This window comes from Protopterus annectens, chromosome 14.part0 (assembly GCF_019279795.1).
Source record: "Protopterus annectens isolate FY-2018-M chromosome 14.part0, PAN1.0, whole genome shotgun sequence".
Lineage (NCBI taxonomy): Eukaryota > Metazoa > Chordata > Ceratodontiformes > Protopteridae > Protopterus > Protopterus annectens.
This window is the reverse complement of record NC_056748.1, coordinates 194,705,360-194,731,257: the sequence shown is the minus strand read 5'-3', so window position 1 is coordinate 194,731,257 and position 25,898 is coordinate 194,705,360.

Below are 25,898 nucleotides of genomic sequence, written 5' to 3'. Positions count from 1 at the left end.
GTGAAGACCTGACACAGCAGAACCAAGCAGACAGGCAGCACAACGGCGACGGCACACAAAACGCACGATATGCCATGTCCCAGAAACTACACATGGCAGGGCTCTGCAGGATGCATTTCAGGAAATAGTAGGTGCAACATGCAGAAATAGTAAGGGAAGGTCGAAAGGTAATCCATTGCAGGCAAGAGTAATGCAACACCAAAGGCAACAGCGTTGCAGTGCCAACGGTAAAACACGGAAGATAATCCCCAGATACGGCTGTACAGACACACCCTATGACATCACCGGGTGCACAGCACAATAGTATAAAGTGTGAATGCACACAACACACAGCCGTGTATTCCCAAACGCCGCACCATAGGTGTAAACACACGGGGAACTTTTAAAATGTACATGTTGGGTGCTGCCGTGGCCGTGATCCATCAGCATGTGTTAGAGACAGACGGTGTTGTGGAGGAGGGTGCCGACAACTACCGTAGGCCTCAGAGGAGAAGGAGAGTGTTCAGACCGAGGGTAACCTACCAGGGGCTACAAGACCTGGAGATAGTCGAGCGTTACAGGGTGGATAGGGACACGTTACAGCAAATAGTGGAGCTGTGCCGGCCACGCCTGAGAACAAGAAACAACAGAGGGGAGCCCATCCCAGTGGACACAAAGGTATGTGTAAGCTTGTGAATACTGGCCACACGTACCTTTCAAAGGCCAACTGGGGATATAATGGGCATCTCACAGGCATCAGCATCCAGGGTACTACACCAGTTTCTGGATGCCATGTTACCACATGCCAATGAGCATATATACTTCCCCAGATCTCAGGAGGATTTGGCTAGCAATATGCGCCACTTTCACCGTGTGGCACAATACCCGGAGGTACTGGGTGCGATAGACTTTACGCACATACAAATCAAGTCACCACCTGGGGAGCAGGGTAGACGCTACATAAACCGCAAGGGATTCCCCTCCATCAATTGCCAGGTCATGTGCAATGCTCAGGGCATTATCATGGATGTGTGTGCTGGCAGCCCCGGAAGCTACCACGACTCCCATATCTGGCATGCCTCACAGCTGTACCAGGTATTCGCCAGGGGGGACATCCCACAAGGCCACATTGTGGGGGATGCTGGCTATGCACTGGAGCCGTGGATGATGACTCCCATCAGAAATGCACACACACACATGCAAGAATGCCATAATGAGGCACACGCACAAACCAGAATAATCATAGAGCGTGTGTTTGGGATGCTGAAATCATGGTTCCGGTGCTTGGATACATCCGGTGGAGCCCTGCAGTACTCTCCAGGCACATGTGCCCACATATTCATAGTATGTGCCATGCTACATAATATGATCCTGCGGAAGCAGCTGCTGCAGGGACATAATGGTGAAGGGCCACAAAGCCCACCACAACTGCCAAGGCCAGTCCAGGCACAGAGGGTTCAGGACCATGAACACACTGTGCCAGCCCCAGTAGGCAGACAGAGGCGTAAACAATATGCCTATGCCCTGGCAAAGAGGGAACGTATAGCACATACTCTGACAGCGTAGGCCCCATGGACTGACACCTCCCTACCTGCACACACAGTGAAATGGATGGCACACAAACATGACCACCCGTAAAGTGTACCGTATGGGTGGCCCCATGTGTGACTCCAACATAGGCAGCCCCCAAACACTGTACACCCAACAGCCAGTGGAGCATGGAACGCCAACACCTGAACAGTATGTGGGTCCTACAGCAGACGGCGTTGCTGTATGCTGCCACGTTCGTCGCAAGGTGTATACATATAAACATATATATATGTGTATATACATATATGTAGATAGATATAATTACATATATAGAAATATATGTACACATATACATATAAGTACTACAGTTAAGACAGGGAATCAGAGGGATGTAAGGTGACTGAGATGTAACACGCGATATCTGTACATAGTATACATAGTGAAACGACAACCTGAGCATCCGGGAGGTTTAACAGAAGAGGATACCGCCAACCATGGAACGGGCAACATACCGAAATGCATAACCGCGAGGCGGAAAGATCGCCAGACCACAGTACTGTAACAGTACATGCGCGGGTAATAGTATGATGATATGAGGGGAGAGGTAGACACCGCCGCCGGTGTCGCAGCCCACGCAGGTACTGTGTGCAACCATCCCCGTGAGTGCCGTAGTATGTGTATGTGTGCGGTGAGGGTGCCGTGTGTGTTGCTGTGCGAGTGTAATGTGTGTGTCTCCATAATATGTGTATGTTGGTGCCATGTTAGAGGCAGAGTGGAAGAATATGTGTAGGCATACGGTACACTAGCCACAGGCATATGTACACCAGTAGTCCCAAAGTAGTAGTGAGAGCCCCACCCTGGCTAGGCGTGTGGTGACGTAGAACGATACAAAGTGACAATGTCCCAGATTGTAGCACAGGAATATACCCCACAGGAAATGGAAAGGACGTATGTACTACTCATGCCCATATGTATGACACCGATATGCTAATTGCAAAATGATACGTCGGCAAAGTCACACAGCGATAGGTATGTACCGCGGAAATACGTATGTGCTACCCCAGTACTGACCGTGGCCACGTATCGGCCCGTAAACACCGATGTGTGTTCTACAAGTGTCAAACAAGCAATCCCCATCTGAATAGGTGGCAACCACTGGCAAACAGGCCATCCCAACAACAGGACCACAATGACTGTAAATATCTGGGACAGAATGACAAGGGATAGTCGTCACGTACAAACAACCGCTGATATACCACAGATGTGATGGAGGAATACATGCATCAAGCACCCACGCAGGCAATACCAACACCACATGACAACAACACAACCTACAATCCCATACCAACAGACAATTAACTGTCAACTCTCCAGGCAGGGATGGAGCACACAGACAACCATACTGTGTATGTAGAGATGCAAGGCCCACAACCCGTATCCATCACCTACAACCTCCGATATCCCCCACCGTACATATTAAAGGGATACAAACCATAATAGCAGCACAAACATACAGGCAGTCAATGACATCTGCATAACCGCAACATCTCGAGTGGGAAACACAATCAAAGGCGGATGCATACTTGCATGCGTTGTTTAAAGGAATACAACAGCCATGTTACATATCCGAATGCAAAACGCCATCAACAGACGTCGTCAGGACAGGGACACCCACATGTCGAACCAAATACTATACCCAACACACACAATCCACGGCTAACATCACTGTGAAATGTACCTGTCGCCACACATAGCGGCTGCAGTTACACATAACATAACACAATACAGACCATCTCCACGAAGGTAGGGCAAATAGCCAATGCCCAGGTGAGGAATCCAACCATACCCCAGTTACGACGCGTAATGTCCGAATGGAGTAGATGCATAGGTGATATGCACACAATTACTCATTGAGGAACAGCAATTGGTGGGATGAACCCACATGTTGCAGGTATCGACGGATATAAGGATGACTCCCAGGATATTCAAACCGTATGCTCATACTGAACCAGCAGTGTACAACCGAAAGAGAAATAAAAAGGAAAACCGATACACGGAACGAAACACGGAACGAAACACCGACAAGGTATGTAGAACACACGATATGTACGGGTGTGTAACGCATGATGTGTATGACGAAGCTGTACTGTATGGGAATGGTGTTTGTAAGTAATGACACTTGTCCATAATGCAGAGAGTGGTGAAAGGTGGTTATGTAGTGCTATCCTGCTGAGCATACCAACGAATGTGGACACCATGTGCACAGCAGTGGGACATCATGTACACAGCCGAGGCACCACAAGGGCTGCCACAGGGGGGCATTAGAGAGAACAATGCCAGACCACATGCCGATGCTGGCAGTGGATGTCCAACAAGGAAGTGCCATAGCAGGGGATAGGACATGTATGTATACTGTCACAGCACACATGTGTATGGACATATACCGTCGATGTCATACGTAATGTGCGGCCGACGTGCACGTATGCCTTGCAGTAGGGGATACTATGTCAACTATGTGTAATGTAAAGCTGTCAGGGTGGATATGACAGACATTATACACAGTATCACAGGCATATCATGCATAACAGAGGTATCACCTATTGGTATGTACAATAACAGGATATATATGGCCTGTAGGTATGGGACAGAGTAGTAGCATCATAGCCATCTGAAATGGAAGGACACCAAGTAACCATGCCCAAAGGATCTGTAGCAGGTGCACCGTGGGCAACAATGAAGTCTGGCAGGTCCATGTGTAAACTCATGTGCAGTGTACACAGTAGTGTCACCTCCCCATGGTAGTGTCTTGTGAACAGCAGAGGCGGGTGTCAACTGCATGTCTACACAGTACCGCTGCTGTGGTGGTACCATGACTACGTGTCACCCAAACAGCAAGGGAGGTATCACATGAACAGTGCCACTGTGTGTCCCTGTGGGATGTGCACAGGACCTATGTTCCACAGCATGGTGTGTGTTGTGTCTGCGGAAGTAACGCAGAAGCCCAGCCCATGCAGTGTGGCATGTGTGCACATATCCATGAGCAGTCCGTTCATACTGCGCACCGCAATTGTCATGTATGAGGAGTATATGCATCAGTAATGCGGAGGACATGGTCAGTGTCAGAGCAGAAGACACCCCTGCGTATGTGGTATGCAGATGTGTACAGATGTGTTTTCCGTCTGTCAACCGCATATGTAAACCGTCCGAGCCTGGTACACATCGTGGCAGGACAATGCTCTGCCATGTAAAGTTGTAGCCGTTGTGGAAGGTACACCATAAATGTGGTATTGTACCCTTGACCGTGTGTAGATGTGTGTATGCCACAGGTACAATGGCTACCTATGTACCAGCATCACACACAGTACAGATAGGTGTGGCCCTGCAGAAGTGTATCCATGCCACAGTGGAATACGGTAACCACAGGACCGTGTGGGGCATATGTGTGTACAGCAACCATGTACAATATGATATGTATGTACGGGGTCAGTATCCATGTGATAGTCAGTGGGTGAATGTTGCTATGCAAAGGTGATGTGCATGCACCATGTGTCATGCATCCTGATGCCATGACACCCACATGATGTATCCGCCACACTGACACCTGTATGGTCGGTATCGGTATGAGTTGGTGGAGCAATAATGGCACCAGGTATGTAGGCATGGGATATCTAGGCATGGACAGTACTCTGTGACAGCATGTTGTGTATGTAAGCAAATAGTGAACATGAGGGGCCCCATGACTGAGGACTGTGTAATGCCATATGTACGTGACATGTAGTAGGTACTATGATATGCTTGCACCACTGTGTGTCCTGTCCACGAGTCATATAGCATAACATCCTGAGACACAGGGTATGATGTGCAGGTGGATGTGTATGTTGCCAATACCAGAACATGGAATGGTGCTGAAGGGCAATGTGAGGACAACGTCTGATGTGTTGGCTTGTGTACCACCCCAACCACCCATGCAACGGTACGACAGGTGGCCAGCATGTGTATGTGGCGTGCTGTGGCACACACAAGCCCAACAAGGGTGCCAGGAAAGGCATGGAGGCCATCAATGTGTGTGGGAAGCAGGTTCGTGAGGATGTGCCCCAGTGCCATTCAGAACGGTCCAGTCATGGGTATATGACTGCAGTCCCACACGTGCAACGCAGTGCCACCCATGGGTAATGCGAGAGATGCGGCTGCGCGGCGGTCAGGGTACACAATGTCTGACAACAGGCTAGCAGTGAATATAGCAGGCTGGTGCGGAGACACATACCAAACAGGTTGGTGGGACATAACAGCCAGGGACATCGGAAGGTGACATCGGGCCAGTGTCCCAGGACATAACGTGTGCATGTCAGTACCATGTATGTGTCCACAGGGACACTATGATGTCCATGTATGGATTGCGACCCTGTAGTGAGTGAGAGTGTGTATTGTTGGTAAGTACACCATCGCCTGGCACGTTGCCAACATTATCTCGGTCTGCAATGCCTGGGTGACTATTGTATGTGACATCGAATGTGGATGTAGCCAAACAATACAGACATACCACCACACTGCCTGAGGCCCCACACTGCAATGTGCGGCAGTCATGTTTAGGAAGCTAGCCTTGGAGCATGTGATGGACCTCGAGGACCCACCATGGCTGACAAGTGATGCATCCCACACATGTGAATATACACCACCGTGCAACAGCCTGCACATGTGCTCGTACATCATATGTGCATGGAACATGACCACCACCGTGGCGTCTGTGAACAGGTCAGTACCTCCATGTCTCTGTGTGGAATAGCATGGTTTCTACCATTGTGTACATGCTACGGAAGCGCACTGTGGTATGTGTCAGCATATGTATGTACACTGTCCATCTGCCGGGGTGTCATGCCATTAACAACTACTGTCAGCAGACGTCAGTAGTACTGGCTGTAGTACACATGTTCCATGTATGCTGTGATGGGTGTGTTTCCAGGGTGTGGCTAGCAGGGCCGTGAAGCATATGTGTTCATCCACCAAAGGGGGGATAACCCCAGGTGCAACACACCAGACACATGGAGGTATTGTGCATGCTGAGGGTAGTGTAGGTACGGTATGTGTTGTGTAATGTGTCAGCCAGCTGGGTGGAGTGCATGCCTCAAGCATGTGTAGGTACATGGGTGTCTATTCTAGGGAAGTGTGGGTTGCTGTCAGCACATGGCAGTATCAGCTGTCTGAGGCCCAATGTACAGTATAACAACACAGACAGCATGTAACCTGCGGTGTACAATGTCAACTCTGTTGCGTGTTACAATGTGTCTAGCGGTCACAAACACGGGTATCCGCACATTGAGCACCTATGATGCATTGTGTTAGGCAACTATCCAGGATGTGTGCAAAACACTGTGTGATGTGTGATCTCCCACCTGTGGGTGTTGCAGTCCAGGTATGTGCCTGGGAGGTACGATCCGTGTACAATCCGTACTTGCAGGCATGCTGCGCAGAGCATGGAGGCAGGTCCCAGTCACTGCAGAGAAATGTGAGTGGTGCAATAGTGTGTGTGCCTTGCTTGTGTGCAGCACAGTGGAAGATGCAAGCATTGTCCCACATGACCCCATGCCGTGCCTGCCTGTTACAGCCCTGCCGGAGACAGTTATGTGACACCGCCACAGAGGCAGTATAGCATGTGAAGATGTACATGTGTGCTCCACACCCCAGGCTGATGGCTGCAGGTCATGTGTGCCACAGCAGTGTGGTCAACCAGGACTGTCATAGCGGTCAGATACCACATGCCTGTATAATTACAGTATGAGCATAGGCAACATTTGCAGTGACACAGTAGGTCAATGTACAGTGTCCCTGTGTTCAGACCACTGCCTACTGTACACTTGGCTAGACACACACCCAGAGGGTGATGACACCGGTGAGCCATCACATGTCCCAGTACATGTAGCCTGTGTAATGCCATCACAGGGCGGTCACAATAACACATTGTATGAGAGATATATTGTACCAGGTGATGTGTCATGTGTGCATATGTTGAGTTGCACAGCTGTTCACACATCCGCAACATATCAGTGCATGATGCCTAGTGTAACATGATGTGTGGAACTGCGCTGTGATCCACAACAGGGTCATCCGAGACAGGTGTGTTGTGAATGGTGTAACCCATGGTTCCGCAGGATATACACTGGTGCTGTTGGCTGCCATGCTGGGGGCCACCAGTGGTGCCTACAGTGGTCATACAGACATACTGCACACATTGTTTTGGCAGGAATGTCCATTGTTGTAGATGATGTGTTACTACGTGAAGGTAGGTGTGTGTTGTGAATGTTACCCATCCAGATGTGACCATCAGGTGCAGTTATGGTTGTCGACAGCATCACACCCATCCACAGCTGTCAGCACCCTGTCCCCAGAATGGGTATCAGCCGCCCTCGTACTGTGTGACTAATGTGCAGATGGCGGAACACCTACTACTGGCTGGTTAACAGTGTCATCTAGGAAGGCTATGTGACGGCTGGAATACGCCGTTCTAATGTATAATGATGGTATCCCAATGAATTACATGGAATCACATATAGTAAGCCATGGCTGGCATGTAAACCATGTACAACAATGACTGTGTGACAGACCCAAACAATGCGGAGCCATGTTGAACATGCACCCGTGAGAACACCAAATGAGGTATGTTGCACGTATTGATGTACAACTGTCAGCTATGGGCATAGCATGGATGCAGACGCACATCCCCCACAGGCAGTACCACTCCATGTTGTTAGGGGGGCATTGCACGAGTACATGTGACAGTTGCTGTACTGTCACATGTACTGCATATCCATCATATAGGGGTAGCAGTGGTACGTGACTGTCGGACATGCCTGTACATACGACCATGTCCCACAGGATATGTGTTACGTGTGTACAACACCTGTTGTACCATCATCAAGCTGTGAAGTGTATGGCTGTCAGTGTACCTGTGTGACATGTTGTGCAATGGGTGCAAAGGTACGCAGTAGCGCATTGAATGCCCACATGTCCCACACAGGTGCATAGCCTGAACATACAATACAAATAGGGTGTTGGATAATAGCAACCCACAAGAGGTGATGGGTACGGGTGGCAACCCACTACCACCTGTCCGGGTAAGGTGTGCATGTCCATGACACATTAGCACCTGAGATGTTAGCAGTACAGCTGCACAGGGCGGCATGCATATTTGATCACTAATACCCTTGCATGTTCCACCACTGGCCTGTTGACAGACAGACACCAACACAATGTGCAGCATTGACATGTGCACAGCACATCACCGCTGGCTACAGTAGAACAGGGTTACTGTGTAGACATGTGCACAGAACATCTGCGCCAGCCACAGTCAAACACGGTATGTGTTGAACACCACCGTCATTGTAGCCTATGCCATAGACAGATGTTCATGCATCTGTGTATGTACGGCTGGGAATGTCCCTGGCCTAGCAGTATAGCTGTGTCAGTGTTGCGAACAACATACTGAATGGGCTGGGTGTGTGAGGTGTGCGTCATACGTGTATGGTCCGATGGATGATACCATCAGTGCCCCCGCCATGTGAACATCCCTGTCCCCATAAATGGATACCTATGCTGTGCCCAACACCACGGTCCCTGTGGGAGGGATGGTGCTGTGTGGTGCACCCGCTGACATGGCGGTGGCAGCAGGCACTGGATGTAGACATATGTGATACCCATGTCAGGCCAGGGTACCATCCATGTGCACGGGATATCATTGTGCGGGCACATACAGCACTGTGTTGAACAATATCACAGCACATAGCACCTGTCAGGGGTAATGTGTATGCATGGATGTGCGATAACAGCATGCACCATACACACCCCCACCAAGCAGCATGCTGCCTACCTTGTAGAAGGCCATTGTCCACACCATGATGATAGACATGCATAATGTCCATATACACATAGCAATGACATATGGAATGGACAGCATTCCTCCCAATACCAGTATCCCCCAGGTGGGACACATCCCTGTGCCATGTATGTGACATACCCTGCCATACCATGCAGCCCTGTCCAGCAAGGCTGCACGTGCCATCACAGTCATACATGGTGCGATGGCCAAATGGCACTTGCACTATCAACTGTCCAGAGCAGTAATGTGGTACTGATGCACCTTGTGGTGTCACAGGTGCTGTGTGTTGGCGTGTACAATGTGCGTGCGCACATGCTATGTATGACCATCCCTGCTAATGTCATATGATTACACAATGTCCCATGTGTATCACATGTGCAATACAGGCGAGCCGTGGCAGGTTGTCCAACACCTGTACAGTGCTGTGTAGATGTACATGGCACAACACATGCATGTACAGGTGTCCACGTGTATGTGTGCAGTGCCACTGCTGACATCCATAATGGCTGCGTCTGTTATGCCTAGCGACATATACACAGCATCCAGGTGAACAGTAGAACTGTGTGCACATCGGGACACGTGCCGACTGGTATGAACACAGGTGCAGGCAGGTACACATGTCCACAGCAGGTTACCATATACATGGTGTGTGTACAGTGTGATGAGTTGACACACAGATATGATATGATACCCGCTGCCTAACGGTGTGACAGCAACACGTCAGCTGTGTCAGTGTCATGATGCATCGCAGAGATTACTGTGCAGATGTCGTACACGTCATAGCAATGTATGTCCAGCGGTATGCCAGTACATCAGTGTAAATGTGACCTGTCACCATCATTATGTCTTACAGATAATGCCTCGTTCACGGCTGCCAGCCTTCAGCCACCAGGAGGATGACGTAATCATACCGTTGCTCCATGACAACTATGACCTGCTATTCAGCCATGTTCCACAGCAAGCGCAGCAGCGGGATGACCTGTGGCAGGATATGCGCAGGAGGGTGAACGACGTGGGTGGCAACAACCGCACCTACCAGCAGATACGCCGACACTGCACGGACCTAATACAGCACGCAAAACAGCGTGCCGCCACAATCGCCAGAGAACAAGGTGGAACAGGTGGTGGGCCACCAACCCAGCCCCCACTCACACACACGGAGGAGCTCCTGGCCAGTCTGGGGACACCCAGGGAACATCATGCAGAAACACTAGCTGCCATCGTGGAGGTGGGTGTCTCCTAACCAATGAGCCTGGAGCTGCCTGGTAAGTCAGTCTTGCATATGTGTATGATATCTGCCGTAGGTGTGGGTGTCACAGTACACCACATAATGTACCAACACATGCCAGGTATATGGGCACACAAGTCGCATACTACAGTATGCTATGTTGTGTTTGCAGACGTGTGCATACCACATGCTATCACACAGGTACATGATGTGACATGCACAGTGCTTACTGTGGCTACAGTCATGGATAATGTTTATACTGTTGTGTCGCCCCTATACAGGTACCTCTGGCGTGTCGCACAGCCATGGGTCCATCGCAGGTGAGACTGTTGTTAGTAACAGGCATGTTACAGTGTATAGATATTCGCCATGTGGCCAGGTATAACATGCACACCTGGGTTCTGCTCCAGTCACGGTATACAGGTCGCACCACCAGACACACACATGCCACCCATGTACAGTAGATACAACCGTTAGTATACACCGGCATGAAACCACAGTACCTGTCAGTGTGATATGTGCAGTCAGCTATGCATACAATGGTGGAGGTGTTCTACAATGGATGCATATGTAGTATGCATTGGAACACCATTTGTGGTACGCACACAGTACCACATAGTGAGCTGTGATCTGGCCAGTACACAGGTGTTACCAATGTGACATATGCCCCTGCATTGTGTGCACACGTTGTGACACAGCACACGACATGTCCCACGCCCGTGGTGTTCTGTCTGCAATATTGTCACACCATGACATGACCTATGCCCGACATAGCAAACATCCACACTGTTGTCTGCATAGCCCTCTGGATTGTGACACCTCCGACTTGTATGGGTGTATGTCACATGGGCCTCCACAGGGATGGGTACACGATGCCCATCACGCACAATTGTCCATGACCCAGTCAAACATGGCCATGGGTGATAGCCGCAGGCATGTTGCCACACAGTACCTCTGGAGTGGATAGACACCGTTGCACATTGTCCACACATAGTGCGATCATAGCCGTAGTGGACCACCTGTACATTTGATGTGGTACACCAGACAACCGAAATGCCTGTCTGCAGCCACCGGAGGTGCCACCAATGTCTACCATATACGTGCTGTGGAACAGCATGACTGTGTTGCAGACATGGCAATGCAATGTGTCCATGTTATGCATCGCACAGAAACATACCTGTGTCCTGTTGCCATGCAGTGACACAGTGCCTGTACTCCCCACTGTATAGCTATGTACACGGCTCACACCAACCACACCTGCACAGACATCTTTGTTACACATGCATTCTATCTGTAGCCTGTACACATAACACTGCACTGTGACGCCCAGTATGATGCGGTGCATGTGGTGGGACACCATTGTCACATGTCCACATGTTATCGCACATGTCGGAGTACATGTCACAGTGACGCCAGCCATGTGTACTGTTAACCTGCCTGTGGCCACATGGTGTATCACGGTGATGCATGCAAACTACCATGAATGTGTGTACTGCATGCCTACTGATATGACACCTGCTTGATGTAGTGTGCACCCCAGGGCAGTATGCATACTACCAATATTAATGTCTGGCCTGCATTCTCTGAGCTGTGGTGTGGGAATGCTGCATGCCATCTGCAATATCACATGCATGATGTGTCTGCGTGTGTGTGTGTCTGCGTGTGTGTGTCTGCGTGTGTGTGTGTCTGCGTGTGTGTGTCTGCGTGTGTGTGTCTGTGTGTGTGTGTGTGTGTCTGCATGTGTGTGTGTCTGCGTGTGTGTGTGTGTGTGTGTGTGTGTGTGTCTGCGTGTGTGTCTGCGTGTGTGTAATGTATCTTACAGTATGTCTTTGTATTCACAGGTGGTGTAGGTGCGTTCCCCTCCTGCGGTCCATCTGATGCTAGTGTCCCCACAGATACTAGCGGTGATGACCATATGCATGAGGTACAGGCAGGGTTGTCAGGGGCAGAAGCTGTGCCATTGGTTACCATCCCACCTATGTCCCCTCATCCCGCATGGTTCTGATGCCGACACATACCACATCACCGTTGCCCATAGAGGAAGGACAGTCAGCGTCTGTTGGCATTGAGCAGGAATGTGTGGTGGCTACATAAGGTGCACGTACACACCATGTTGCCAGTGTAATGACTGGTGATGTGCCACACAGGCATGTGGCTGGTGCTGCTCATAGGAGGACCTCTGGCAGACATGCACCTGCTGTACAGGGTGTAGCAGCTGGTATCACCAGACGCATGTTCCAGACTGTAATGGTGGCACAGGCACATGCTGAACAGCAGAACCAAGAAGGGCAGAGGCTGCAGAGGGCCGCAATCCATTCCCTAAATGAGAACATCCAGTCATTGGCGAATGCTCAACAGCAGATTGCTAATGTACTGGATAGGCGATTAGGTGAGATGGTTAGAATCCTCGACTGAGGCATGTCAATCCGCGAGCGTGAGCTGTCTGTGCTGGAACACCTGGTAGGGGTGAGGCGTAGGACACGTGGCCGTAGGCCAGCAACACCACCTAGTGTAGGTCGACGTGTGCGTGCCACCTCTCATGCCTACTCACACAGTGCCGGTAGCAGCAGCAGTGCAGCTGGTGCTACACCGACCACACCAGGACACAGCAGGCCACGTGGACGTGGCCCTGGCCGGTCCCAGTGTGGACACGGTTCCAGCGGACATGTGTCATTGGAGAGTGGCCACTCCATACCTCCAACCGGTAGTGCCCGTGCGACCCCAGGCAGGCACGGGTCACGTGGCCGCAGACGGACACAGTGAGCCATACAACCTGCACTGTACAGTGTAGGGCTGCCAAGTATACCCCGTGTAGGCATCACGTATGGCTGAACTGTGTACACACATACCCACACACAGCAAACACAACTGTAGGGCTCCACCACATCCACATGCATTCTGCACAGTCATGCCCAGTAAATGCACCGGCCCTTACACACACACATGATATCATCCATTGGTACAGCCTATGCCCCTGGCAGACATATCACCCTGTGCATATGATGAAGCCTCTGCCGCATCACTGTCATCCACACCATCGGTGCACGGTTATGCAAATATATTCTGATGCACAGGGTGGACAAGATAGTGAGAGGTGTATGTGATACCTGTGTACGCATGTATGTTGCAGTGGTTGTGTATGACAAGTGACAGGTGTGTATGTGACGTGGGTTGTGTACTGTCATCATGCAGCAGACATACCATGTAGTGCAGGTGCAGCATGCATTGAGCTGTGTACACGGTATGTGTGATGGTTACATGTGTAGCACCATGTTGGTTCTGTTAACCTGTATGCCTCATATGGTGTACTCGCATGTGCCTACTGGGAGCACTGTTATCAGTCCCCCATGTGTAGCTGTGGGTTACCCACAGGCACATCTGGCAATATCAGCATACCTCATGTACCCGCAACCTGCCTGGACACCTACATAGGTACATAGGTGCATAGGTACATACTAGGCTATGTGCCCTACGGCATGTGTAAGCCTAGCCAGAGTGTGTGTGGCTTTCACCACCCCTTAGGATGAGGATACTATATCCATTGGTCTGCTGTCCCTCTGTCCAGCAGGGACACAGAGATGATTCCTGGGGCATACCTACGATCTCCCATCCACACGTCAGGATTACTCTTGGACAGAGTCAGTGAGGGGCTCTGCTTCACAAGGGCTGGGAATCTGTTCCATGGTGTAGGGAGTCTCTGCGCAATGAACCTGTCCCTCCAGCACGTCCTATTTATATCCGTGTTGAGGTTTGTGTCTGTTGCTCTCGTGCCTGTGGTTGTTTGGATCCTAGGAGGTGGAGCATGTCCATGAAACCCAGGTTGGACATGGCCTTGTATGTCAGGCACAGATCACCTTGGAGCAGACAGTATGAGAAGGTATAGAGCCGGAGTTCCCTCAGTCGGGCAGCGTGTGACATATGTTTCAGCCCCTTTATCCCTGTGTTGGGGAACATTTGGGGTCATTCCAACTGCTGCAGGTGTCGGGTTAGGTACATTCCGAATGGGGCGTTGTACCCAATCATTGGTCTGATGCGTGAAGAGTACAGGGGTACAATGACCTCCCCTGATCTGGATGTGAATCCCTTCATGACCAGGTGGGCAATGTGGAATGTCTTCCCAACCACATTGGCAATGTGAGTGTCAAGAGAGGTTACCGACAAGTTGGGTCCCCAGGTCCCTGATCACGTCAACCGTGTTTAATGGATTACCACCTATGTGGTAATTCGGGGTTAACTTGTCTTTCCCAAAGGGTAGGTCTATACCTTCCCTGGCATGTAGCTTCAGGCCATGGCTCTGGCACCAGTTATCCATTTCTATGGGACCTCAGGTGGATGTCTGTGTCTGATGGGGTGTTGATTATGGTGGCCGGTTTGCAGTCATCTGCATACCTTGTCTGCCACAATCCCCCTATGTTTGCATGCACGTCGGAAAGTTGAATGCCGAACAGGAGGGGGCCCAAGACTGAGCCCTGTGGGCCACCACTCGGGACCGGCTTGGAGTCTGACATGGCACCAGGAACCCTAACCCTGTGGGTTCTGACCTTGATCCGGTTGGCAACCCATCGTGTGACATATGGCTCTACATCTACGCTGGTGAGCCTTTCTATGATGCCCGCATGGAGTTTGGTTTGAACGCTGTCGCCAGGTCACGGTAGTCTGTGCAAACCGACGTACCCCCATCAATGGCCTTAGTGACTCTTCTGAACAGGTCGACCAGGTTCAGGAGGCAGGATCTGCTCTTGACTAAGCCGATGTGGGTATGTTCCAGTATTTGTCGTTCCCCAATGTCTTCATTTATGGGCTCCATTATGGTCCCCTCCATAGCTTTGCAGACAAGGCTCATCAAGCTTATAGGGCGGTGATGTCCAGAGTCCGTAGGAGCACCGCCTTGGTGGAGTGGGACCACAGTTGCCGTATGCCATCCATCGGGTACGTAGCCTGTAGTAAGGCTAAGATTAAAAAGCAGCCTTATGTGCGGGTTGAGGCCCTCATTGAGGTTGTGTAGCACACAGCAGGGGACACCGTCCGGTCCCATTGATGCTGTGTTCTCTGCTTTACAGAGAGCAGCTCTCACCTGGGCATTCGAGATGTTTGGGAGGCTAGACTCTGGTGGGATAGATACCTCCACTCTTGGGGGGGGAGGGAGGGTAGATATATGCATGGAACCTGTCTGCCAGTTTGTTGGCAATGTCTGTGGGTTCAGTAATCATTGTACCATTCTGGACTAATTCCGAGCATAACTGTGAGCTTCCACCCATGTTCCTACCATAGCTAAGGAAGGCCTTATAGTTGTCTTATGTGTCCTTTGCAAGTCCTCTCCCACAGGCGGCCTTGGATGATTGTATGAGTGATCGTATGTTACCGCCAGTATTGATCAGTGATGCCTTCCCTGGTAGTGATATTGCTCAGTCATGTAGTAGCTTTCACCTCTTGTTGTATGGTTTGTTTATGGCTGGGGTCCACCAGACCGTGTGCCTGCCTTTGGTGGACAAGGTCCTGATGTTATTAGGGATTGCTTGATCCAGACATTCCTGGGGCTGCTCGTAGAAGGCATTTGTAAGGGTTTCAGCAGCGTGGTCTGTGTTTTCCACTGGCATGGAGGCCTTGTAGGGTACCACACCAGTCGTATGATGTGTGGGGTTCACTGTGGAGAGGTCTTCTATGTGGTCTCCCTTGCCGGTGTTGGGGGCGGGATGCGGATCTCCAGTGAGATCACTATATGGTCTGACCTCACCGTTGAGGGATGTACATCCTGTGTGGAGCATGTCATCCCCATGTGTGATGATCAGGACTAGTATAGTTCCTCCCCTTGTGGGTATGGTGCATAGTTGTTCCACAACATTCGGGTGTAAGAACACCTGGAACCTTTGGTGTAGGGTGTTGTGTCCTGGGTAATGTTCCCGGTCTATGTATGGGTGGTTGATGTCACCCAACATGATGGTGTTGTGAGAGCATTCATACTCCCCAGTGTCTTCAGGAAGGCTGTGCGGGTATCCTAGGTTTGGGAGGGTGGTCTGTAGCATGCAACAAACTGTAGGGCAGTCCTACCCATGGTTAATTGCACCTGGATAGTCCCCACTGCTACGTGCGTTTCCGCCAACCTGGAGGTGTGGGTATCCTTCATGGAAATGGAGACTCCCCCTCCTTCTGTGGTTCGGTCCGGGTTAGGGTCCTGAACGCGTGATATGAGGTATGACCTGATAGTGCTGGGGTGCTCTCAGGAGCCCTGAACCAGGTTTCAGTCACAGCACTGACATCGATGTCCTCCATACTGAGGAGGACTTTTGAGGGCATGCAGCTTGGGCGTAGACTACTGGCATTGAGCAGTATTACCCTTAGTTTTTTCCAGGTTTGTAGTCTAGGGCGGTAGGTTTATCATTTCAGCCTTGCCTGCAGTGGGCACTGTGGGGGTAGCAGGAGCCTTTGCCAAACTCTTGAAGCCCAGGGGCGACAGGTGCAAGCCGTCCCTTGCGAAGGAGCGTGGCGTGTCAAGCATGTCATCCCAGGCAAGAGGACATTGGACCCCCTCAGACTGACACCGGTAATCAGGCCAATTATCAAGGGTGATCATTCGGACTCAGTATTGTGGCATCATTCTTGATGAGGGTGGGATACTGCTCAGGGTCAGGGTCATGCTGGCCTGGGCTACACAATCTGAGAGCCCCTCTATGTCTCCTTTCATGTATCCCAGGGAGGTATGTCTCCGGTCGTTGACACCAGCATGGACAATGACCGCGTCATACTTGTACATGCTGTGGAGTGACCTGAGTGCTTGTGTTATGTGGCGGATTCCAGCGCCCGACAGGCAGCCTACTGTGATCATTCCCTTGTTCAGTCTGGTGGGTGGGAAGTCGGTGTGTCTGACTATGGCGTCACCTATTACAAGTGTGTCTGGCATTGTGTGTGGCCTTAAGGGCTGTGACTGTTTAGCACACTGACATTGAGAACTATGTGTTGCATGTCCTATGTCTTGTGGAGGCAGTTGCTTGGGTGTCTGCTTCGGAGGCCTCATTAGGTTCGTTACATGTTTTAACAGTGCCTCTGAGTATGTCTTTGTGTGTTCATGTGTTTGTTTAGCATTTGTGATAGTTCCATGTGACACTGGGTTTGTGGTGTGCGTGGTGTCCTTCTCCTCCTGTTTGGTCTTGCCGGTCGTGGTTTGAGAGAGCTCAGCCTCCTGTCTGGCTATATAGTTGCATCTCTCACATGTATTTTGTTTAGTGGGGGAGGTGCGGGTTGTCCGTGTCCATGAGGCACCTGTAACATTGCCTCAGGATGCCCAGATTCACCAGCTGAACAGGAGAGGTCGCTAGCAATTGACCCTTTGACATGCCAGAGAACATGAATGCGTTTGCTGTGTAACTGGGTCAGAAGGGACCTATAGGGAAGTGGGTACTCAACGGGATTCTAGGCTAGTGTAGTACTCCGTCTAGTATACATGTACTTTACCTGTGTAAGAATACTGTGGGAGCAGGTGCTGAGTTTTTGTGATAGAGAACAGTTTAGATTGCAAGTAGAGAAGTTCTACATGTAAACCTGCGGAGCACGGAGCCAGATATAGTGTAACGTTGTTTACACGGTACATGACACACATGTCCACACATATACTGCACCTGATGCCTGTGGTCAGTGCCACAGGCTACGGTGGACAGAGACATCACATACATGGCATGACACAGTACAGGTATGGTGACATTCTGCAGGTGTAGTACACAGCGTGCTGGCGACTGACCGCAGGTGTCACCTGTCAGCTGTGGTGTACGCTGTGCAGCAGTAGGACGCTGTACCGGTACAGGAATATGTCCGCAATCACGGGGTATACACCACTATGGCACACACCCCATTGTGTGCAGATGGGGACACCTGCCTGTGTGGTCAGCACCCTCACAATACAATGCACCCGCACTCCATGTCACAGGGGGCGGACTTGCACAGGTGGCCAGTATGGCTCACACCTATGGCATTGACAGGGTCATACAATGCAGCACCAGTACGGGATGGTCACCCTGTGTGGTTAGTGTCCGTTCACAACACTATATCTGCATACACCCTCACAACAGGCAGCAGACATACACACATGTTGACACACTCACATGGTGGTGACCACACATGTCTACACGGAGGGATGATGTGTTGCATGTACTGCACCATCCACATCCATGCACCCCACACTGAGGTATGTAGAGATCTCTACCATGGTGTACAGTGATCTGTGGCACATGGGACATAGTCCCCCCGATCTGTGGCATACATGGGCACACATTCCTGCACACATGTCGGTGCTGGGAATGCCACACCCGCTATATGGGATATGTGCAGGCGTGCAGCGGTATGTAGTGCATTATGCGTACCAACACTGTATCCGGCAGCTGTGCCGATATATGCACTTGGGAGGCGGTAGGTGTTACAGTAGCCATGTGACATATGGTCGATGACACCTGACCGATGGGTATGCATTATGGCAGCACTGTCATGTAACGGCGACATAGCAGACTGTATGCACATGGCAGGGTAGGATGGTGTGTGACACACCTGTGACCACCACCTGCACACATGCATGTGGACAGGTGTTTAAACACATGATGTACACACATACTCCATGTGTGCTGTTACTATGCCACCATATGACGGCCCCCATGATGGGTATGCATGTGGTAGGGGGTTGCAACTGTGTTATGGACATCGGACACCGCTCATGCATGGCTGCATCATGCACAGTATACGTGTCACATGTATCCCCTGTTGCCATGTGTGTATGCATTGCTACGTTGTGACATGTGTGTCGACATACATGGAACATGGACTGTGGTATGGTATCACAGCTGTCACAGGCAAACTGTACAAAGGTATGTGTCCCAGTCAACACCGCTACACCTTGTAGGGGGAGCATACCACAGACATGTGTCCACCTTCCATTCGTGTGTGTATTACCGCGTACGCAAGTGTTATGCATGTGGTACATCACAGGCTTCGTATGTGTTCTGTGTGCAGTCCATGCACACAGCCAGACAATCTCATATATGACATATCCGGACTTTGTTTCACTGTGGTACAGCTGCAGTCATGTGTCATATCTGTGTCAAGCCCGTGGTATGTGTGGAGCATGCCTGTCCATGTATACCGATATGGGCGGACTACATCACACCTGTGGGATCACTGATAGTACATGTGTACTCTGCATGATGGGTGTACACCGCCATATAGACCTGTGGACATATGTCACATGCTGTTGCTGGACCGTGAGGCATACTGCTGCACCGATGACATGGTGCTGGCATGGCAGCTACAGTGTTCACTGCAGTGTGTACATGTTCAGCCTGCACCCGTGACGCCTGTGATGTCATCTGTGTGTGTACGTGTAACTGCATGTGTGTCCACCCTGTGCGTGTGTACGGGTTTACCTGGCTGTGACTTGCGGTGTGTACACTCCGTCTGCATGCCGGACGGCGCGTAGCGCATACTAAGTGTGTGAGCATGCCCGGGTTGCTGTTGTGTAGGTGGACACACACGACGGTCCACACTCTGCCCTTTCATGATTCCACCCCATGTGTATGCATGTCTGCACTCTGCAGATTCTAAGTGTGTGAGCATGCCCAGTAAGCAGCTGTGTAGATGGGCACACAGTACAGTGCACACCGCGCACGTCTGTGAAGATACCCCGTGTGCATGTATGTTTCCCCTTTGCAACCGCCACATGTGTGAGCATGCCCGGGTTGCTGTTGTGTAGGTGGACACACACGACGGGCCACACTCTGCCCTTCCATGATTCCACCCCATGTATATGCATGTCTGCACTCTGCAGATTCTAAGTGTGTGAGCATGCCCAGTAAGCAGCTGTGTAGATGGACACACAGTACAGTGCACACTGTGCACGTCTGTGAAGATACCCCGTGTGCATGTATGTTTCCCCTTTGCAACCGCCACATGTGTGAGCATGCCCGGGTTGCAGTTGTGTAGGTGGACACACACGATGGTCCACACTCTGCCCTTCCATGATTCCACCCCATGTATATGCATGTCTGCACTCTGCTGATTCTAAGTGTGTGAGCATGCCCAGTAAGCAGCTGTGTAGATGGACACACAGTACAGTGCACACTGTGCACGTCTGTGAAGATACCCCGTGTGCATGTATGTTTCCTCTTTGCAACCGCCACATGTGTGAGCATGCCCGGGTTGCTGTTGTGTAGGTGGACACACACGACGGTCCACACTCTGCCCTTCCATGATTCCACCCCATGTATATGCATGTCTGCACTCTGCAGATTCTAAGTGTGTGGGCATGCCCAGTAAGCAGCTGTGTAGATGGACACATAGTACAGTGCACACCGCGCCCGTCTGTGAAGATACCCCGTGTGCATGTATGTTTCCCCTTTGCAACCGCCACGTGTGTGAGCATGCCCGGGTTGCTGTTGTGTAGGTGGACACACACGATGGTCCACTCTCTGCCCTTCCATGATTCCACCCCATGTGTATGCATGTCTGCACTCTGCAGATTCTAAGTGTGTGAGCATGCCCAGTAAGCAGCTGTGTAGATGGACACACAGTACAGTGCACACCGCGCACGTCTGTGAAGATACCCCGTGTGCATGTATGTTTCCCCTTCGCGACCGCTAGGTGTGAGGGCATGCCCAGTACGCCATTTGGGGGTACACAGTACAGTCGGGACCGATGTCTGCTACTAGGCGTGTAGCCATGGCCAATGACATCCTGCATAGCCATGGTGGCCATCCAGGTGAGTCATATGTGGTTGATATGCCACAATGGCTGCCTACATCATGCATGCCGGTTGCCCTCTCATAGGGTATACTGTCTGTGGTGCATCCCGTATCCATGTCGTGATATTGTGCTCCGAAGTTAGTTGGTATTCCCGAGTGCAGCACTACCGTGTTACTGTACGCCCACCTTGGGATGGTAACATGCTGTGTGACTGCGCACTCTGTCTTCATTCCCTATCGGCTGCCTTGCCTCTGCAGATGATATCACCCACCTTGGGGTATGCCTCCTGACAGTGCTGTGCTCAGTAATCTCGGTAGCGCGTTCTGTAGATGCATCATGCTGTAGTGTGTTCATGTAGGTAGGTGTAGGTTCAACTCCCGGCCCTTCCCCGTGTGTGTGTGAGGTGTGTGTGTGTGTGTTTCCAGCTGCCCCTGGAGAAAGTAGTTCTTTTAGTCGCTTCGCAACACATACCTTGGCTATTGGCATCTCTTCCTTTACGGATGATGTCACCTGCCTAGAAGTATGCTTCTGACAGCACTGTGCTCAGTAATCTTGGTAGCGCGTTCTGTAAATGCATCATGCTGTAGTGTGTTCATGTAGATAGGCGTAGGTTCAACTCCCGGCCTTTCGAGGTGTGTGTGTGTGTGTTTCCAGCTGCCTCTGCAGATGGTCATGCTTTTAGACGCTTCGCAACACATACCTTGGCTATTGTCAGCTATTCCTTTACGGATGATGTCACCCGCCTAGAAGTATGCCTATGACAGCGCTGTGCTCAGTAATCTCGGTAGTGCGTTCTGTAAATGCATCATGCTGTAGTGTGTTCATGTAGGTAGGCGTAGGTTCAACTCCCGGCCCTTCCCCGTGTGTGTGTGTTTGTGTGTGTGTGTGTGTTTCCAGCTGCCTCTGCAGATGGTCATGCTTTTAGACGCTTCGCAACACATACCTTGGCTATTGTCAGCTATTCCTTTACGGATGATGTCACCCACCTAGAAGTATGCCTCTGACAGCGCTGTGCTCAGAAATCTTGGTAGCGCATTCTGTAAATGCATCATGCTGTAGTGTGTTCATGTAGGTATGCATAGGTTCAACTCCCCGCCCTTCCCCGTGTGTGTGTGTGAGGTGTGTGTGTGTGTTTCCAGCTGCCTCTGCAGATGGTCATGCATTTAGACGTTTCGCAACACATACCTTGGCTATTGTCAGCTATTCCTTTACGGATGATGTCACCCACCTAGAAGTATGCCTCTGACAGCGCTGTGCTCAGTAATCTCTGTAGCGCATTCTGTAAATGCATCATGCTGTAGTGTGTTCATGTAGGTAGCTGTAGGTTCAACTCCCGGCCCTTCCCCGTGTGTGTGTGAGGTGTGTGTGTGTGTGTGTTTCCAGCTGTCTCTGCAGATGGTCATGCTTTTAGATGCTTCGCAACACATACATTGGCTATTGTCAGCTATTCCTTTACGGATGATGTCACCCACCTAGAAGTATGCCTCTGACAGCGCTGTGCTCAGTAATCTCGGTAGCGCTTTCTGTAAATGCATCATGCTGTAGTGTGTTCATGTAGGTAGGTGTAGGTTCAACTCCCGGCCCTTCCCCGTGTGTGTGTGAGGTGTGTGTGTGTGTGTGTGTGTGTGTGTGTGTGTGTGTGTGTTTCCAGATGCCTCTGCAGATGGTCATGCTTTTAGATGCTTCACAACACATACCTTGGCTATTGTCAGCTATTCCTTTACGGATGATGTCACCCGCCTAGAAGTATGCCTCTGACAGCGCTGTGCTCAGTAATCTCGGTAGCGCATTCTGTAAATGCATCATGCTGTAGTGTGTTCATGTAGGTAGGCATAGGTTCAACTCCCGGCTCTTCCCCGTGTGTGTGTGAGGTGTGTGTGTGTGTGTGTGTGTGTGTGTGTGTGTTTACAGCTGCCCCTGAAGAGAGTAGTTCTTTTAGACACTTCGCAACACATACCTTGGCTATCGGCGTCTATTCCTTTACGGATGTTGTCACCCACCTAGACGTATGCCTCTGATGGTGCTGTGTTCAGTGGTCCACGTAGCGCGTTCCATACCTGTGTCATACTGTCGTGCGGTTGGGTAGGTGGGGGTAAGGTCAATCCCCATGCCTGCCAGCTGTGTGTGTATGTCTATGCTCCCAGCCTCATGGGTTCATAGGTTATGGCTTTAGAGGTTCTGCAGAACACTTATATCCTGCCAACATCTCTGTGTTTGTAGATGATGAGACGCAGCTCGTGGACTGCCTGTGTGCCTGCTGTGGTTGGCGACCTCCGTAGCGTGTTCTCCACGTGCGCCCTGCTGTGGTGTGGTGGGGTGGTGCTGTGTACGTTACACTCCCGGCCTTGCCACATGTGTCCGTCTGTATCTCTCTTGATGTATATATACATACTTATGTTATGCCCATAGCGCTGCTCTTGCATGGACAGCTGTCTGTCCCATGTATCGCATATTTGCACGGCTGACACATAGAACTGTGGTACGATGCATATCCACTCATTGTCCATGCAACGTCCGTATTCCGGCACACCCTAGAGACATCTGCTGGATATCGTGGCAGACAGCTATCCTTGCTGTACTGACACTGTACCCGTACACGCCATAAACCTTGTGTATCATTGCCTGTTTATGGTGTGTGTATGTCTATCTGAGCTGTGTGCATGGTCGTGTGTATGTCCCGCTATAGCCTTCTGTGCAGGTGTCGCCACTATGGGTAATCCTTGTAGACCGCTGTTTCATGTGCACTTCAGCACATACCTGCGGACCGTACTACCCCTCCTATGGCAGCACGGGCGCGGCCTTAGATCAACCGCTGCCCTAGGCTCCATGGTGCCCACCACCACAACACATGGTGCCCCCATCCTGGTGTACCTACATGACATAACTACTGGAAAGGTGGCCCTGCTAGTGCGGCGCCCTAGGCAGCCGCCGGGTTGGCCTATGCCTAAGGCCGGCTATGAGCACATCCCATCATTTTGGAGTGGATCCTAGTGTTTCCACACACATGTATCTGTGTCTGTTCATAGCACTCCACCTCAGGGGACGTATATCTCGACACGGCCTTAGGAGATAGTGGGACACTGGGGGCCAGTCATGTCATGTTTCTCTTGGAAACATTGATAGTGGGCACAGTGATATGTTATGCATGTGTATGGCATTTCCGTCAGATGTGGTGTCTTCCTCGCATGTTTGTCGTTGTGTCCTGTCGTCAGATATCATGTGGCCGCTGGACTGCTACTGTTACGTGGAACACAGCGGACATATGAGGCAGACCTCTACTCAGTCTGCGTACATCTGTGCAGTTGCAGGGTATGTGACTACTACAACATGCCTACTGTCTGCCTACAATACACACACAGTGTGTGGCGGCATGACAGACCACATGGCATTACTTTGTATTTGCACGGCACACCCACGCAGACAGTTGTGTTCCTCACACAGGTCTACATATGCTTATCCACACTACTTGTTCTTTCCTGTACCATATGTGTGCATCGTATTTGCACTTCCCGTCGGTGGCGGGGCTCACGTACGGCTATGGGGGCCTGACATTTGTTATGTTGACACTTCATGGCACACTGGGGGACACGTCACCTTTGTGTCTGCTTACCTTCCACATTGACCTTCGCGGGGCATACATTGTCATCCACAGTTACCGGGGTAGGACATATGCATGTTTGCACATTTGTCCTGCTGTCTTTCTTCCCACCTGTCCACCTAGGATCACCGGTTCAGTACATGTATTCTGGACAGGTAGCTCCTGCATACCCTGACCTGTTGTCATTATGTGTAAACACCCTGACGTTCGGCCATTGCCCTTGTTACGTTTCACATAGTGCTGTGCCTTCCTAGCTGATTGCTGCCTAAGCATTCCAGACTGTGCGGTGGATGATAGGGATCGCTATTTCCATTGCATGGGTAGTGACACTCATAACATCCGTATTCATGGCTACGCCAGCATACCTCTCCAGTGTACCTGGTTATGAGGGACGTACCTCATTTGGGGTCTTCGATGGGTCATGCTCCTCAGACTCCCTCAGAGTTCCACATTGGAAGGGTCTGTTACACATTCAGTGTTAGAAATGGTTTAGGTGTAATCCATAAAATATCCAACATGTACACAACCAGCCAACAGAGCACGGAACCAGCGAAATAATAATATATAACATACCAATCAACATAAAATATCCGCTGGTACCTTATGGCACACAATCCGAACAACACATAGGTAGATGAAACAGTCAACGTAGCAATAGTCCAGGACAGTGCCCAAATGGTATATAAAGGTTCCTTTATTAACAAATACGCGCTTTCACCCGTAGGCTTCTTCAGACTTATACATAGGATAAAAGCATTCAGGATTTAAATATCCCTCCTTACATTTTCATTGGTCAATTTCTCATCAAACAATGAACAATTAACCCCAGCATATTAAGCGCAAACTCAATGTTAAACACTCACACATATATTAACATCTTTAAAAACATCTTATTAAAACATGTATTATATTATATTGTACTATGCCTAATTTTCATCAATTATAAATATAAAAATATATATAACAAATAGGGATGT